At 44.4% G+C, this 12,436-nt stretch overlaps 1 protein-coding gene across 1 annotated transcript in view; it reads left to right on the forward strand.

The window, feature by feature from the left end:
* Positions 1-12,436, forward strand: part of MGLL (monoglyceride lipase) — a 276,564-nt gene that overhangs the window by 70,125 nt on the left and 194,003 nt on the right. The window contains exon 3 of the mRNA XM_067755704.1: positions 6,024-6,099. The gene's annotated coding sequence lies outside the window, so the exon portion shown is untranslated. The remainder of the gene's footprint in view (positions 1-6,023; positions 6,100-12,436) is intronic.

Genomic DNA, 12,436 nt, shown 5'->3' on the forward strand with positions numbered 1-12,436 from the left:
AGAGGCTCACCCGCCTTCTGCTTCTGCGGGAGCCCTGCAGGTGTTTGCATCATCCAGGTGGCTGTCCTCCTCTGCTTAGCTGTTAGGACACATCCCCGGTGGAGGCTCTGCCTAGTCCCCTGGGTGTTTGTTGGTCTCCAGACAGAGGGAAAGAGTCGGGGAACAAGTGCACAGCAGATTTGTGGGGGTCAGGCCTGGAAGAGGCAAATGTCCGGCCGCTCACTCCCTTTGGAAAGATGGAGGCCACGTGGTCACACCTCACTGCGAGAGAGATTGGGAAATAGAGTCTCACTCTGTGACCAAGAGGAAGGGAAAAGGATTTGCTAGACAGACGGCCATGTCCGTCACAGACCAACTGGAAGCAGAGACACTGGGTGCAGACCAGCACTCGTGGAAGCCGGATGCTAGTCCCTCAAGAGTTTCCAGAAGACAGAGTTCTAAAGCCATTAGAACTGGTTTAGAACCATTTGGGAAATGGTTTAGAAGCATTTGGGAAATGCTGCATTCCTTGTCCCTTTGGGGAGAATCAAAATACAGTATTAAAGGCTCTAATGAATCCTGCAGTCAAGAGGCAAGGCATTTCCTAACCATTCTTGACTTTGGGACCTCTGGGTCTATGATGTGAATATGGGTCCCCATGGGAAACACCTGGGAAATGCTGATGGGGCAGAAGGAGGCCTTAGGGTAACCTGAGGATGTGTTAAGATAGAAGCTTTAAGTCTGTATGAAGACAAAAACCAAGACACCCTTGGAAAGGGGGAGGCTCCAAATGTTAGAGGGGAGAGAAGATGCAGGATCTAGGCTGGGGAAGTAGAAAGGAACAGAAACCAAAGTGGGAGCAGAAATGCCAGCTGTCTTTGCTGGGTGCAGAGAAATCGACTCAGTTCCTGGAAGGAAGCACGAGACCCTTTGGCTGATAGAGGGGCTGAGGGGAAGCTGGAGGTCTGAGAAGACACCATCTAGAAGGAAGCTGTGGAGAATCCTTAAAGGACTGCATGTCTCCACTCTTCCGAAGAATAATGGGTGGAAATGGGAGGAAATCTCCTCAGTATGTTTTATAAGTTAGCCCACAGTTAGATTTGTAGATGAGTAACCCCCTGTCTCCCGAACCTGATAAAGATGACTGTAAGAGATGTGATGACGGCTCTCGCCCGCTTGAGGACCCTGTCTCATCCCACCCAGTCCTTTCACGTACTGGAGCACTGACTGCCTCCTGGCAGGCGGTGGTCCTGAGTTCAGGAGACTACGGGGGGCTTGCAGTTTGCACAATGCCTTTGCTCATTTTTCCATTTAATCCTCACACCACCCAGGAGCAGGATGAGTCTCAGGACGGCCAGTGGTGAATGGCAGGGTGGCACAGTGAACATGTGAGGGACCTGGCTTTGGACCACCCACCATCATTCCATGTCTGTTATACCATCTGTCTCATCATCCACTGAGATAGGGTCTGTACAGGGGTAATCAGGTTAGGATGAGGTCATTAGGGTGGGCCCTAATTCAGTATGACTGGTGTCTTTAGAAAAAGGAGGATTTGGAGACAGTCATGCACACAGGGAGAACACCGTATGACTATGAATACAGCTGTCTGTGATAGGGAAGAACAAATCTGACTTCATATTGGATGTGTTTCTCTTAACCTTTGTATTCTATTGCTTTTGCTAAAAGTTAATCACTAAAGGGATGTTGCCTGTAGGCTTAAATTCTACATAATGGCCCATCTCCGGGGAACCCTGCCTCTTCCGGGAAGGAAGAAATGAACACTTCCCCTCCGCAGTCTGACCAGAACTAGGACTTTACCCCCTCCCCTTTCAGTATAAAAAAGAGGTCTGAATTCTAACTCAGAGAAGATGGGTCTTTGGGACACTAGGCCACCATCTTCTCCATCTGCTGGCTTTCTGAATAAAGTCGCTATTCTTTGCCCCAACAACTCGTCTCTTGATTTATTGGCCTGTGTGGCGAGCAGGACGAGCTTGGACTGGGTAACGGTCTACCAGACAATGAGAGAGGCCTGGGGCAGAGCCTTCCCTCACGGCCTCAGAAGGGACCAACCCTGCCGACACCATAATCTTGACCTCCAGCCTCCAGAATTGTGACACAGGAAATTTCTGTTGTTTAAGCCACCACTCAGTGGAACTTGTTACAGTGGCCCTAGGAAACTATTACCACTGCCCCCCAGATTCAGTCAGTTTTCTGGGTGGTGCTGTTCAGGTTGCTATAAAAATGCCAAGTGCTGTATCATTTTGTCCATGAGCATGTCATGCACAGCTTTCCCCAAAACTTTGCCAAATCAAGATACACTATCCTGATGACCATTTCTTTAACTTATTTTAGAAAAGAATATGAGGCTCGTTTGACCTAATTTGCATTTATTTATTTAGTGGGGGACGTTCATGTTGACCACTAGAGAGCCTCACTGTCCTTAATAAGCTCTCACAATGCATCCATCTGAAAATACAATCGAATTTTCCCAGAATCAACTTCAAGTTTACAGTCTATAATGACCATAATCCACTTTTTATCAATTGCAACCTTTGTCCATTAGGAGCCTTTTCAGATCTGAGTTCCTTTAGTGTGGCTGGGTACTATCCTACTGGCTTTCTATTTTGGGAAGTTTCTCTTTCTCCTTTTATTTTGAAGGAATTTCAAGCATTCAAAATAGTTGCAAGACTATGACAATGAACTCTCGTATACCTTTCACCTAGGTTCACCAATTATTAATGTTTTGTCATATTTACTTTTTCTCTCTCAGGATTTAAATTATATATATAATTTTATTTTTTCTGAATATTTGAGAGCAAATTCCAGATAATGAGACCCTTCACCCCTGAACACTTACTCATGTAATCCTAAGAGCAAGGATATTATTTTACACATCCTTGGAGTGATTATCAAAGTCAGGAAATTTAACATCAATAAGAAAACTATTATCGTACCTCCAGTCTACATTTGAATTTTGCCCAAGTCCTAATCTTGTTCTTCCACACAGTCCACTATCCAGGATCACACACTGCATTGTCTCTTTGGTCTCCTTCAGTCTGGAATATTTCCTAGGTCTCCTTCGCCTTTCGTGACCTTGACGTTTTGGAAATGTTCAAGCCAGTTACTTTGTAGAGCCTTTCCATTTGGATCTGCCGAGTGTTTTCTCTTTCTTAGGCTCAGGTTCATACTTTGCCATACCTAGGTTTAGTTCTAAGAGTATTCTCTTTTCTGAGGAAGACTTGAAGAAAAATGGTGGTTGCATACAGTGGTTCTGTGTAAAGTGACATTTCTGATTTTCCTCTGCTTCCTTCTCCAGCTCCAGGCCGTGCCTTTCTGTCCCTGGTGTCGTGTACACTGCAGCCCACCACATAGAACCCCCTTCAGCAGGGAGACACTTTCCACCTGCTGAGTGTTAGCTGCTGAGCCCCCCGTAGATTGGTCCCCTCCTGGAATTTCTCTGGGCCCAGAGGAGCTGCCTTGCCCAAGCTTTCACCCCTCCCCGGAGGCAGTGTGCCTCCAATGACTGGTCTTTGAGGAGGGTACAAAGGCCCTCAATTTGGGAGACTCTGAAGGGCCGTCCCAGATCCAGAGCGTCCCGTGGGTCACATGTCTTTCAACGAGAAGTCTCTGGCCTTCGATTTCATGTACATCATTCATTTTGGAAAAGAAGCTATACTGAAAAATACATCCATTTCCAAAAATTCGATCAATACGAAAAGTTCAAGGAAGTAAGCAAAACTCACCCAAAGTCCCAATATTTTTCAGGCGTCCTCCCATTGTCCAGGTGCATGTGTGTGAATGCTGGGGGTGTATCTTATACAAATGGGATCATGCGCTACGTGCTAGGCTGCAATACCCATCCTCTCTTGCTCCCGTGGTACTATCACCTATGTGCGAGACTTCCCAGAATAAAGACGGCGTCTCCCCGCCTGCCCTGCAGCCACGTATGGCATCTGAGAGGAAGAGGTGCGGGTAACTTCTGGGAGTGACCCCAGGAGGTAGCGAGACGCCCTTCCCTTTCCCCTTCCCGCTGGTTGTTACCGACCTTTCCAGTTAGTTCCCCACATGGGTCCTTCTGCCCCACGCCATTGGAGCCAGTAAAAGGAGATCGAGTTCAGTTGAGAAGGAAAAGAAGGCTTTATCCTCTGACCAGATGATGGGAGAGGTGGGGGCTCCTGGGCGGGGCCGCTTTACAGGTTTTCGGCGGCATCAGGGGGAAGGGGGCGGAGTTCTTGTGGCTCTTGTGGATCGGGCGCACCTGAGCTGCTCATCCTTGGCGTCGCGGTGCAGGTGCGGCGCCTCTGCACACGGCCCGCCGCCATCTTCCAGTGTTGTGGGCGGTGCTTCTGCACACGGCCTGCCGCCGCCGTCCTGAACTGAGCTCTCGGTGGCGTCTCTGGGTTCTCTGCGCGGCTGTTTACTACGGGGAGCTGGGCTCAGGTTTCGGGGTGCGAGGCCTCTGCACGTGGCCTCCTGTGAGCGAGTGAAACTAGACTACCAACAAAGGAAAAAAAAAGGTTAGACTTTATTTCATTACCCAGATTCTTTTGTTATTTCCCAGGAGCTGTGATTGGGCTTTGTGACATGATGCATATTGAAGAGCTTTGAGCAAAAACTGTCAGGCCCTGTCATTCCTCGAGTGGCACGTTTGAACCTCCATGTGGCCGTCATGGTTTGGTCCGAGCTCGGGGTCTCACCGCCTCCCCAGGAGGTGGCACGGCGATCTGATGGAGTCTGGGGGCCTGAGACCTGGTGGAGGGTCCTCATGGGAAACGGCTTCCTTTCCTTCTCTTACCTCTAAGCTTCGAAAGTCCTGCTTTCCATTCCCTATTTCAAACATTTTTGTGAATAATTTTATTTCCTTCCAAATATTTTTGGTTTTAATTTTTAAAAAAGAGTTTTGGTTTACTTATAAAAGTTTTTATTCAATGGCAAAAATTAAGGAAATACAAAACATTAAGAGGAAGAAAACAAAATGACCCATAACCATGGCTTTGATTATATCTTTCCAGGAAGACTTTGTTACATTGCTAATAAATACTATATTTTTCATTGTATGAGACTTGTATTTTAATTTGGTTAATGGCACCTTTTCATATAGGATTTAAAATTTGTTATAGAATCAAATTTATTAATCTGCTTTTTAAGGCCTCTGGGATTCTCTGAAGACCCCCTCCCATCACACACCTGAAGGTTATAAAAACTTTCTTCTGTTGTATTTTCTAGTACTCTGTATAAAAAATAAATTAAAAAAATTTAAAGGTTACACTCCATTTACAGTAATTACAAAATACCAAAACACTGACTGTATTCCCCGTGTTGTGCAATACATCCTTGTAGCCTGTTGTCTCTTTTGTCTTTATTTCTTACATTTAAATTCTAACCCAGCTGGAATCAATTGTGATGAGAGGAGAGAAGCCATCTTTTTCCTAATTGATGCTGTAGTTTTTCCACCACCGTTTGTTAATAATTACCTTTTTCTTATGGACTGGGAAAGCCACCCTAATCACACAAGAAACTCTCACCTGTAGTTGGATCGCTTTCTGGACCCCCTAGTCACTTTCTTCAGTTCAGAGTTCGGCCTGGCTTTTCTTACCTGTTTATTCTTAACTTGTTTTTTCTTTTTTGAAAATATTGGTTATGGAAATTTTTATGTAAGCATAGTAAACTAAATCAAATTATACCAAAAAGATAACAACCACAGCACCCTTTTGTCAAGCCTTGTTCTAGAAAATGATGTCATGTGCCCTTTGAGACAAACACACACCCTGTTTCCTAAAAGGAACCACACTTCTTCTGTGGCTTGGTTTGATGCTTTGACAACTTATAGGCAGCTTTTCATGTCAGTAAACACAGATCATAACTTGTGGTGTTTGCATGGTATGGTACAAACTGTACCAGAACTTACTTAACTGTTGTTAATCAATGGTCATCTCAGTCCTTTCTAACTTTTTTTTTTTTTTAGCAATTGTCAATACTGTGATGAAAATCCTTGTACATAAAGCTTATTGAACTTCTAACGATTTTCTTCCTCTGATTCTTAGAAATGGCATTTCTTGGGCGAAAGGTGTGCGTACTTCACATCAGAGGCTTTGCCAGCAGCCTGCACCCACCGAACGTGTAAGTACCTACCTCTTAGCCAGCACTGGCCTTTGCAGTCTTTTTCACCTGTGATTTTCTGTTAGGCTGGAAATATCCTGTTTTTATTTTCACTGTTTATTGTTAACAGAGTTGAACATCTTTTCATATGGCTATTGTCCATTTGTATCCCTTTGTAGCTTTGTCGTCCAGCTTCTTTCCCTGTTTGTTTTATTATTGGTTTATTTGAGATATAAATGATATTACATTTTTTTCTTGTAATGCATTACAAATATCCCTTTCCTACTCCTGTTGTGTTTCAACTTTATGGAATTTTTACAAGGGTTTTTTGTTCTTTTCTGGGTTTGCAACATGTTTAGAAATGTTTTTCCAACCCAAGATTATTAAAAAATGCATCAGTTTTTCTTCTAGTGTGTTTATGGCTTTGTCTGTTTGAAAATCTTTAAATGTTAACCCTTTCGGGATTTGTTTCCGTGTAAAGAGTGATGTGGGAATCCAGGTTTATTTTGTTTTTTTCTGAGTGTTGAGCTGGTTGTCCCAATCCAATATTGAACACTCTCTCTGCAGTGTCTGGTTTGAAATTCTAACTTTCTCCTGTACTAAATTTTCTTATTTACTTCTGTCCATTTCTACACTCTGTTTTTTCCTACTGGGCGATCCGCCTATCCTGTCTCAGTAACATTCCACTTTAATTCTTACAGCTTTATAATGTCCTTTAACTTTTTATGGAACCTGGTTCATTTGCCCGACACGCAGCAAGCCAAACGCTGAGATGCCGAGGTTTGCAGCAGAGAAAGGGTTTATTTGCAAGGCAGCCAAGTGAGGAGATAGGAGAACCAGTCTCAAATCCTTCTCCCTGAAGGCGAGGGGTTCAGGATATTGATGAGTGAAGCGTATAGGGTGGTTGGAGGTGCAGAGGGAGGTGATTAGAGGAAGGAAGAAGGTAAGGTAATCAGTGGTCCATGCATGTGTATTTGAGTAACATGTCTCTCCATGGGAAGGAAGCATGTTCAGAAAATGGCAGCATTAGCATGATCTGAGGGTGGAGTTTTTGGCCCTCTGACGACAAAAGGTCATCCATCAGATACTCGCACAGGCCCAGCTGAATGGTCTGTGGTCTTGACTGGTTTGAACTGGGGAAGACTAGCTCCCTGTTCCTGAAAAACAATGGAAGCCACTGTTACTCTAGTGACCCTGTGTCAGAGGCGCTATCTGTAGGGAGTCTGGTGATGCTTTGGCTAAGCTACCTGAAGTTTGCAGGGTATGCAGTTTGCAAGAACAATTAGTGAAGGCAGCTTACAGGATATTGTTTATTAAGCAAGTTACAGTTGAAGGAATCCAGTTGATGACTGCTTGGCTTCAAACTCAGGATAAGTTTTTCTTCTTTTTCAGTATTTCTTGACTACTGTTACATGTTTACTTTTCCACTTCAGTCTTAGAGTCATTTGTCAAATTTCCAAGAAAAATCACTTTGTAATTTTATTTAGGATTGCTAAAAAACCCCAGTATGCTAGTCTGGGGAAACTAAGCAATTTTACAATGTTGAGTGTTCTGTCCAAGACCCAGGCAGGCCTTTCCATTTGTCAGAGTTACCTGTTGTGTCCACTGATAACGTTACTTTTCTCTCCGTGGAAAATGCCTCTAACTCTCAACCTCGGTGGCTCTCACTGAGGGAGCAGTACTGCAGCCACAAGCCACATGTCATGCACCTTGGAGAAGAGAGATTTTTAAGGGCAGTTTGGTCTGTCACTGAATTTTCCATACATGCAGACTTTTGAACCCAACCCGTGTGGGTCCAAGGTCATGCATGCTATTCCTGTGACCTCTGGAGGACCAAGTGGGCTAGAGGCCTTTTTCATTTTGTGTTTGTTTTGAAATAATTCTAATAAAAATTTTAAAATTAATTTATTTTTTGGCTGCTTTGGGTCTTCGTTGCTGTGTACATGGGCTTTCCCTAGTTGCGGTGAGCGGGGGCTACTCTTCATTGTGGAGCATGGGCTCTAGGTGTGCAGGCTTCAGTAGTTGTGGCTCGAGGGCTCTAGAGCGTAGGCTCGGTAGTAGTGGCGCACGGGCTTAGTTGCTCCGTGGCATGTGGGATTTTCCCGGACCAGGGCTTGAACCCGTGTCCCCTGCGTTGGCAGGTGCATTCTTAACCACTGTGCCACCAGGAAGTCCCAATAACTAAATTAAGCAGAGTACAGTTGAAAAAATCGGTGACCTACTTGGATATCATTTAATCGGCCATGTTTGTGTAGTTTGGGGGCTGTGTAATTTGCCACGATTGGCTCTTTGGTTTGCCTCTGGTTTTCGGAGAGCCCGCAGCAATGCTGTGCCTTCTGAGGACAGGTGTGCTGTTAAATCTTGAGCCTGTGTGAATTTGTTTTGCTTGAAGTTCGTCTGTGTGCAGCCACAGCAACGATCAGGTTGTGAGATGCAGGATGGTGCTTGTGCTCAACAGGAGTGAACGGGTGTCTTGCAACCTGCGCCGGTCCCAAGGCCCAGGATTCCCTGAGTGCTTCAAAGCTTTCCTCATTAGTGCAGCTGCAGCCACAAGTCTAGTCCAAGACCCGGTGTCACAGGGTGAATAGTGAGGTAACCATGGACTGTTTACGGACCTGTGAGACTTTGTGCAGCTGAAGAAGGGTTTTCACTGCAGTCATTTCGGACCTGTTTAGTGGCTTCCTACCCAGCTCCCCCCCTGCCCCCCCACCTTGATCCTTTTATTTCCTTCAAGTGTGCTGCAGCCATAAAAAGGGTACCAGGCACCGGGGCGGTCAATTTAGGGCCAGGAAGGTGGAATTTAAATATAACTGTGTAACTGACAAAATGATTCATTACTTTGTAGGCCATTGGAAAAAAGCAGAAATTTTCCAACTGTTCCATGGGCTGGTATCAATCATACCAATGCTCTAAGCACAAGAAGTTCTCAGCGTTCCAGGGCCAAGTTGGCTTAGGAAATGCGGTGTACTGATTCCCCCTCTCAGAGCTTTACAATGTGCATTAGCATATTAAAAGTTCTGAGAAGTAGGCAGTAAAGAATCCAGCTTTAGTTCTGCTGAGTGATTAAGGAAGTGTACTAGTGCAGGGACAGATTTCTTTTAGGCCAAATGGGTTTCTCTTGATACTAACTTCAGAAGCTAGAGGACATTTAGGGGAATTTTACCTTCTCTATTGTCACAGCGTCCTACCGGCCATCACAACGTGTGTCAGTGTTGGAATCCTGGAGCTAGATTTTAAATGAAATGCAATCAAAATCAAATTCCACTGAAAATATAATTTTGCTTATTTGTTCATAATATCAGTGATGTATTGAAGTGCATTAGATACGATGTGGACCTTTTAACTCACATGACACTTTAAGAAAATGACCTTGCAGTGCATTCACTGATTAATTTATTCAAATAGGTCTTAAGGGACTCCTGCATCTTCAGCACTGTGCCAAGTGGGAAAGAGCTGGGATGTTTTGGAGTCTGGGAGTGGTGAGGACTGAGAGAACTGGGGGAATAAAGGAAGCCCGGAGCCGTATGGGGCTCTGGCTACTCCAGGGGCAGAACCCTGCCGTCAGCTGTGAGAGGAGAGGCTCCAGCGGGGGTCTGCGAGGGCTGTGGTCCAAGCCAGAATGTAGGTCGCCTTTTCACTGGGGCCCTTGAGAGTTTTGCCAGGGTCACCGACACTCACAGACTGCATTCTCAATGATGACAACACTGCTGTGTGACCAACCACCTCACAACTCAGTTGCTTAGGACAATACTCAGGACCACAGGGTGGCTTGGGTTGGCCTGGTTGGCTTGGCTGGGGGCCCCTGCTCTGCTCGCAGACCTCTCGGCTGCCTTGGACCAATGGACTGGCCAGGAATGCTCTCCTCACGGAAACGGAAGAGGCACAGACGGCAGTCCAAGCACGCAGGCACTTTCGAGCCTCTGCTAAAATCTCATTGGCCCGAGCATCTGGAAGGATAGGAAATACCTTGCCATTGTGGGTGGAAGTTACTTAGAAAAGGGCCCGGATGTGTCCTGCTCTAACTGGGGAGCAAGCGAACCCAGGAACCGTGGGTCGATGGTGCTGGCTCCGCCTCAGGAACGTAAATTCCGTCCCCTGCCCCAGAGACCTCAGTGCTGCTCCTGGATGCAAAAGAGTTGTGTCCTAATCCAGTGGGACCTGGGGCCTGGCAGCTGCCTTTGAATGAAACACAGCAGTGCAGGGGTGGAAGTTTGGCGTCCCAGCCTGTGTATTGTAGCCACATCCTCCTCCTCAGATTCAGCTGAAAGTCAGCACCGCAGCCGGCATACTCCGTGCCTTTGTGCAGGTTAGAAGAAGGCTCCTCCCCCACCCTACAGCCGCCTTCATGAATCCCTCTGCAGGGGACTATTGGAGGATGAACTCCAGAGGGAACTTCAGAAAAGGATTGAATGTCGAATACATTTGGCAAGAGACATTAGGCAAAAATAACAAAGGAACCAGATTAATGGGCTAGGGCACGGGGTAGACTGCAAAACGGCCCTTCTCCGGCACTGACTCCGGCCTTGGCCATGTGACTTGTTTGGTCAGCGGAACAAGAATGATGTAACACAGGCAGAGACTTGACATGTGCTTGCGTGTTGGGGCTTGCTGCCGAAAGCCCCTCTGCCTTCATCTGAACAAGCCCAGGCTAGCCTGCTGGATGATGAGGGGCTTCTGGCTGTTGCCTCAGCTGACATCAGGTCAGCTAACTGCCACACCTGCGAATGAGGCCTCTCGGGGCCACCGCGTTGCCAGCCTCGTACCTGGATGGTGTGGCCAAGCTGGCCCCCAGGAGCTGCTCAGCTGTGACGGATAATGAATGTTCATTGTTTTAAACTACCACATTCTGAGGTGATTTGTTAAACAGAAAACGGATGCATAGTATAAATGTCATAGGCCCTGGCCTATGTGTATAAATAAGATAGAAAAAGCTTGTGGATTGCCTTGTCTTTAACGCTGACGAGTTGTGTTGTCCACATTTAAGAATATTTAAGAATGAAAAGATAAACGTTAATAGAAACAGTGTTATTGACTAGCTTTGGGTTGTGGAAGATGGGAAGGGGTTAGGGAGGAAGAGACAAAAGCTAATTCTATTGTTTACTTTTCCAGGAACCAATGGATACTAGCAAAAGAAAGAGGAGATTACAGGTTTTATATAAACATATAAAAGTAACCACTAGAACAGAATGCAAATCTTCCTTAATAGATATAGAACAACAATAAAAAGTAAACAAAATACTTCAAATATATACCAAACTTTATTGACTCCTAAGATTGTATTGGTTATAAAATCACCATTATTTTAATCATTATATAAGGAAACAGTGTTGCCAATTAAGTCATGACATACCATCAATTTTAAGACATCCCATTTCCAAAGATGTTAACACTTTTTAAAAGTGCTTCAGGAATTGTCATAATGCAGTATCTAAAAACAGAAAACATCATATAAATTATGATAGAACTAAAATCAAACAAGTCATACTAATAAATGTAAATATAATTTTCCCATTAGAAGAAAAAGATTTTCAGATCGAGTCACAAAGCAAAAGAGAAAAGCAAAATAAAAACATGGGCAAAGATACCGCAGCAGAAACCCAAAGTGTGTGTGTAAAGGGGTCATGTCCCTAATATTAAAGAAGTTAAAATCCAGGCCAAAAAGTACTAAACAAGACAAAAGCACCTTATAATGCTAGTGAATACAAACCGCCATGAAAATATAGTGGTGATAAATATCTATGTATCACATATCTTTCATTAGGCAGAAATTGAGATACAAGTAGAAATAGACAAAAACATGCTAATAGTAGACCCTAATTAACTTACTTTAGTTTAAGAGAGATAAAGTTGAAAAAAAATTGTTATAGCAACTCCATTAAATATTTTTAGCCGTTATAAATGAAGATTACATAGTTCTAAAGGAAAAATGTACAATATATGAGAGAAAATGGACCATATACTTGTGTGATTCTATCTTGTAACTTGCAAATTGGTGTTTAGAGGGACATAAAGATCTGAAGAGCCATAGGGAAGTATATTTAGTTAAGTGAAAAGAAGTATGAATCTGTAGATGCTAGCAAATTGTTTTGATGATTTAAGCATTTTAAAGAAAATGCTAATTAATTCTTTAGCATCAATCTGTATGTTCATTATAGAGAATAGCTATGGCAATACTTGCCCATGTGAGGGTCCATGTAGGGACATATAAGCATGAAAGTCATTTATGAATTAATTCGGTTGAGGCTAACTCCTCAACCTCAGAGCACCCGACTTAAAATTTAAAAGGTTAGGTTTGACAATAAGAGTGTATACCAGGATTCTGAGTCAGACATTTGCTGCCTGTTTTCTATGCTCTAAA

The sequence above is a fragment of the Pseudorca crassidens genome, chromosome 10 (genome assembly GCF_039906515.1).
Source record: "Pseudorca crassidens isolate mPseCra1 chromosome 10, mPseCra1.hap1, whole genome shotgun sequence".
NCBI lineage: Eukaryota > Metazoa > Chordata > Mammalia > Artiodactyla > Delphinidae > Pseudorca > Pseudorca crassidens.